General features: G+C 41.7%; 1 protein-coding gene across 3 annotated transcripts in view; it reads left to right on the forward strand.

Moving 5' to 3' along the window:
- The window catches only part of LOC117168709 (E3 ubiquitin-protein ligase KCMF1-like), a 185766-nt gene that overhangs the window by 84003 nt on the left and 95559 nt on the right, over positions 1 to 6204 (forward strand). The gene's annotated exons all lie outside the window — the stretch shown is intronic.

Raw genomic sequence — 6204 nt, forward strand, 5'->3', positions numbered from 1 at the left:
AAAGGAAGGGCTAGGGGGGGGGACTATAACAGGGTTTAGGGATGGATTAGAGGAAGTTCATGGAACGGGAGAAGGGAAGGGCGTGCAAATGAGGGATGTATAGATAGAAGGGATGATGTATAAGTTTGTTACTGTGTACAATAAGGATGGAGTGGAAAGGATTAAAGAAAGGGTAGAAAACTTAGTAGGAGAGAGAGATGAGGGTATAGTGGTAATGGGGGGAGACTTTAATGCGAGAATTGGGCGGGAAGGAGGCCTGTACCAGGAAGGGGAGAGTTTTGAAAGAAAATCGAAGGATAAAATAATAAATAAAGAGGGGGAGATTCTAAGAGACTGGATGGAGGATAGAGGGTGGGCGGTGGTGAATGGTATGGTAAAAGGGGGCGAAGAGAGAGAATACACATATGTGAGTAAGAGGGGTGTATCGGTGATAGACTACGTGATTATGAATATGCAAGGGTTTGAGGAAATAGAGAAATTCGTAGTGGAAGGAAGGGTGGAATCAGACCATCAGCCATTGAGTTTGTGGATATAGGGGGAGGCTCGCGAAAGGAGGGTGGGGAAGAAGGGTCGTTAGGGGAGAGGGTTTCATGGGAAAAGGGAAGAGTACGTAGAAATCAGGAAGGAGTTTAGGGCGATGTGTGAGAAGAAAGAGCAGCAAAAAGAAAAAGAGCTGGAAGAGGAGTTGAAAAGTGTTAAGACAGAAGGGGACGTGTGGAAGATAATTAATAGGTTTAGGAAACGTAGGGTGGAGATAAATGAGAAGATAGGGAGCGAGGGATGGAGAAAATTTTTTAAGGATTCATTACAAGGGTCAGATACTCGACAGAGAGATGAGGGGATCATGAGAAACAGATAGTTAGATGAAGTTGAAAAAATCGAAGGAATTACGCTCATGAATACCGCGTATAAAATATAGGCAATGGTGTTAGCAGATAGACTGCGAAAGGATGTTGAGGGGAAAGGAATATTGCCGGAGACGCAGGCGGGATTTAGAGAGAGAAGGAGCACTATTGACAATATTTACGTCTTGCAACAGGTGGTGGATAGAGAATTAACCAAAAAGGGTGCCAAAGTGTACGCTTTTTTTTAGATCTAAAGAGCGCGTTCCCGTCAGTACATAGGGGGAGGTTGTGGATGGCAATGGAGGAGAGGGGGAGGGAAGAGGGGCCTGATAGAGAGGGTATGGGAGGTATATAAGGAGACGAAAGATTGGGTGAGAGGAGGGCAGGGAATCTCTGAGGGATTCTTGATGGATAGGGGGTTGAGGCAAGGGTGCACGCTTAGCTCAACGCTTTTTGCAATTTTGATCGCGAATATGGAAAGTAAGCTAGCGGTCGGAGTGGTAGGAGGAGTTAGGGTAGGAGGAGTTAGGGTAGGAGGAGTCAGGATATAGTCACTCGCATATGCAGATGACATAGTGCTATTGGCAAAGAGGAAGGTTATGGTGTTCAGGAAAGGAGGTGGGAGAGATGGAGGGGAGTGGAAGGGAAAAGCGGTACAGGAGGTGAAAGAGTTTGTGTACCTGGGCTTCCTGTATTGAATAAATAGGGGAGTGGATGTTCATATAAAAGAGAGAGTGAGAAAGGCAAATGTGGTGATGAGGCAGGTGTGGGGCTGGGGAAGAGATTGTTCGCAGATGATTTTGAAAGGAGAATGAAATTTTTTGATTCGCTAGTGATGAGTGTGTTATTTTACGTAGTGGAGGTGTGGGGTTGGAAGGTAAGTGAGGAGGTAAATAGAGTACAGAAGAGGTATGTAAAGTGGATACTTGGGTTGGCAAGGAATACGCCAAACTATATTGTCAGGAGGGAGACAGCAAGAACGAGTTTAGGGATTATAACATGGAGTCGAGCGTGTAAATATGAGGAGAAATTTTTGGATGAGGGGGGAAGTAAATTGGTTAGGGAGTATTGGTGGGAGAAGGAGAACAGACGTAGTGGTGCAAAGATGGAGGTGGAAAGGGAAAGGTATTTTAGAACGAATGGATTGCAGATGGATGAAGTTAGCAGAATGCACGAGGAAGGTAGGAAGGTATATGAGTTGGTTCAAAAGAATGGCATGGAGGAAGAGAAGGCAGAAGGAAAGGAGAGAATAAGAGAGTCAAGGTATAACGGAAACTGTGTGGATTATGCCAAGGGAGAAAGCGCAATATTTGTGTAAGAAAGGGGAGCAAGGAAGTCAGGAACTTATAGCCAGAATGAGGTGCAGTTGCATGGGAAATTATAATTGGTTCTGGCTTTCTAAAGAGAAGAGAATGTTTGAATTGTGCGGGAAGGGGGATGTAAAATTGGAGCATTGGTTGGAGGAATGTGAAGAGGTGGAAAGGAGGGGGATAAGCATGGAGGTATTGTTGCATGAAAGGGGTGACAAAAGGGCAGTAGCATGGGTGAAGGGGGTGTTGTGTAAGATAGAGAAGAAGAGAAGGAAGGAGGAAAGATTGTAAATAGGAGAGGAAGTAGATGTAAGAGAAATGTAAATATTGTAAATAGTAGTTAAGTATTAGGTGTTAGCCGCGGAGGCAGAGGCTGGATTAGTTATAAGATGTTTATGGATAGTACTTTGTAAAACGTAGTTGTAAGAAAATTCTGTAAAAAAATGGAAGTGTAAGCAAGTCAATTTCTTAAGGCCAGCAGGCCGAAAAATAAACGTTTATCTATCTCTATCTAAATTCGAAAAAAATATTCTCCGGCGATGCATAGATTTAGGCACATAAGTCTACTTCGCGCACACGCGTGTGTGCAATTGGACATCGATGATTGTATAAACGTAAATATAACGAACTGACTCGCTCGAAAGGTTAAAATGCGCACTACGTGTTTCTTTGTTTCTTTTATTATATAGTGCCTGTTCCAATCGTGGTTCCAATCTCGTGAACCCCTCCAGTTGCGTGGTATGTATCCAAATTTTCGTGAATGCGAAACAATATTTTAGTCTTTGGAGGGTTTGCAGTTGAATTTCATCAATTCCACAATAATGAAAAAAGGCACAAAATATGCCAGCGGAAATTCCAAAATCAAAAAGTTATATCAATTATAAATGTTTAAGTTATTTTAATATAACAATTGCTTTTTCTATATAATAAAAACAAATTGCAATTTGTATTTTAATTAATATAAATTTTCATTAATAAATTGATAGTGGTCGAAAAAGTTGCATTTTCATCGAATTTGCATTGATCCAGCGAACTCTAGTTTAAACATTTATAAAAAGAATTCTACATTTCTAAACAACTTTCCTAAGATTTCTTAAAAGAATCTGATATAATTTTCAAGATCTTCGGAGAGAGAGAGAGAGAACTGTATTTGAAATGAAATTTCTTTTGAGACGTTAGTGAATTGTCGTTGAAATTGGAGTGAATAATGAAATATCACCCTTTCTCTCTATCAATACGGCGATCCGGCAAAAGTCTCGTGCAAACTGAGGACACGGAGCGACCGAATGACGACCGCCTTTTGCATTTAACTGAATAGTCAGGGTACATTATTTTTACTTAGTAATCATTTGTGTCCTTTTTGAGTCTTTGACCAAGTTCATGATGATCCCCCACCTAACAGACCCTTTTCACAGGCACCTTTTGTGTCAGGCAAGTGCCTGAGACTCAGGCTCCGAGACGTAGATGTCCTTAATAGTAATGGGATTAAGTACAGACTATAAACTATTAAAACCTATAACAAAGACTTACTTTAGACAGGAAGTTCCAAATAGTATAATCTACCCATTGCCATAAATATAACTTCATTGTTGTCCTGAAGTGGGTTGCATTCTTTGCTAAAATTGAATTCTTAATATACAGTGTGGACTTTTAGGACACAATTATGATGAAATTAAGTTTTACGTAGAAAAACTTCTACCCCGCCCATTTTTATTAGCCCATTAGCCAATTTTATGATAAACTGTCGCCATTCTCACGTTCATAAACAGGCCAAAGTGACGAAATTTAACAATTTTTTAACTTTTCAGTGCGCAATTTAAAAATTATATATTTAGAATCTGCAATTTTTTACAATTACATGAATAAATAATTTTGATAAATAAAGATCAAAATTTGGCAAGCAATAATATTATTGCTTATGTAAAATTGTTCAAATTTTAAACTTCTTCAAACAAATTACATATTCCAGGAATAAAAAAAGGTAGATTTCGACTATCTGATTCTGAGATCACCAATTTCAAAATTATTTATTTTTTGAAGTTTGACATTTTTACCTCCTTACTTTCAAAAGTCTTTTTCTAATCGTACACCGACCTCAGTTCCACAGATTATAGACCATTGTTACGTTTATTGCAAGTGCCTGAGACTCTGAGACTCTAATAGAGATAAATTCACGATCCGAGAAATCCAGTAACAGTTTATTGAGTTTCGGAAATTTTAAATATTACACTTTATAGACCTTCGATTCCTATTGCTATATATATACTGCATCATGGTTCGGTTTTAAATCCTCTAGAATCAAACCGAAGGACCTATGACAAAGCCACAGAACGCGTCCTCGGGTTGCGGATAGAGGGTCTCTGTACCAAAGGTTTCTGCTGAATATGGTTACAAAAATAGGCAGTCGCAGACAATTGTCCAGGGGTGGTCCCGAAGGAATTAACCCCCAAGCGGAGTTGTGGAAACCGTGCCGAAAGCTGAATGGCACCTGGGTGAGGTGTCTAGAATGGTGTCTCTGGGATACCGGACGACCTCTCAGAGTACGCAGCCTTATCCTTGCATGCGGGGCTCTACAAGGATGGGCGAACCCCTTTCCCCAGCTTCTCGTGGGAACAACAATGACAACACCAAACATAGTTGTAGTGAATGCGGTTCGAAACAAAAGAATGCCCAGGGCTCCCGACAATGGGTCGGCCAACGACTTTTGGGTGGATGGAGTGACTGAATCACGACTTGCCAGAGTGCAACGATGCGAGTGTGGCCCCTGAACGGGGTTATATGGCACGGTCGCATGCTCTGTCGTGCGAGAAATGGACGATCATAACATGGACGATCTTAAGATGTATGCTAAAAACAAAGAGCAACTACATCTAGCTCTAGGGATTGTCGTACGATATACTAAGGAAATTGGAATGGAATTTGGGTTAGACAAATGCGCCAAGGTTTATTTGAAGCGAGGAAAACGTAATGGCATCCCTGAAGATCCTGAGCTCGTTGATAGAAGCGCTATACGACACCTTTGCGCTGGAGAGACTTATAGATACCTGGGCGTGCCACAGAGCCGCATTCAGGATGTGACATCTATAAAGGATACTCTCTGAAGCAGATACAAACGTCTTATCCGACAGATTTGGTCTTCCGAACTGTCGGCGAGGAACAAAGTGTCTGCAACGAACATGCTTGCCATCCCGGTGTTACTCTATTCATTTGGAGTAGTTCCATGGACGAAGAACGAACTCATCCCTTGATATCGGGACAAGAACGGTTATGCACATGAACAAAAGCATGCATCTCAAGTCTTCCGTTCCGCAACTGTACATCTCACGCCGTCAAGGTGGTCGCGGAATATTGAGTCTTGAATGTCACAACAGGATTATTCTGGATACAGTACACAGAGTTGCAAATGGAAGAGGCCCTCTTCTTAAAATGGTTAGGAATCACGAAGAAGTGGGCAAAGGAGCGTTTCTCTACAAAGCAGCGGAGGAGGCTGCTGAAACACTCGGACATGACTTCAGTATGAGGGGTGAGCAAAATGCATCAAATCTTATCTATCTCGAGTACTCACTCCTGAAAGCCCGGATTAAGAAAGCACAAGAGAAAAACTTTCATGAACAGCTCCTGGATAGGAGGATGCACGGTATCTTCCACAGTAATGTGAAGGATCAGTCAATGTCTTGTGAGCTAACGTTTGCTTTCCTTAAATCACCCGGATTGAAGTCTGGTACAGAGGGTTTCATTTTTGCATGCCAAGACGGTGTCATTTCCACCTTAACAAACCGTTGCCACATTTTCAGTTGAGACATTCCCGATGATAGCTGCAGGGCGTGCCATGCACACCCCGAGCATTTAGCTCACATATTATCTAGTTGTCCAACACACGCGGGAACGACCTACATTCAAAGGCACAATGTGGCACTAAGAGTACTTTATTACCATCTCTGTCACTTCTACGGCATTCACCTTAATATCGGTCCTCTAAATGCTCCTAGGGAAATTGAGTCAATTGTCGAGAATGGGAAGTGCCGCATATACTGGAACTTTATATTCTC

This window comes from Belonocnema kinseyi, chromosome 3 (genome assembly GCF_010883055.1).
Source record: "Belonocnema kinseyi isolate 2016_QV_RU_SX_M_011 chromosome 3, B_treatae_v1, whole genome shotgun sequence".
Classification (NCBI taxonomy): domain Eukaryota; kingdom Metazoa; phylum Arthropoda; class Insecta; order Hymenoptera; family Cynipidae; genus Belonocnema; species Belonocnema kinseyi.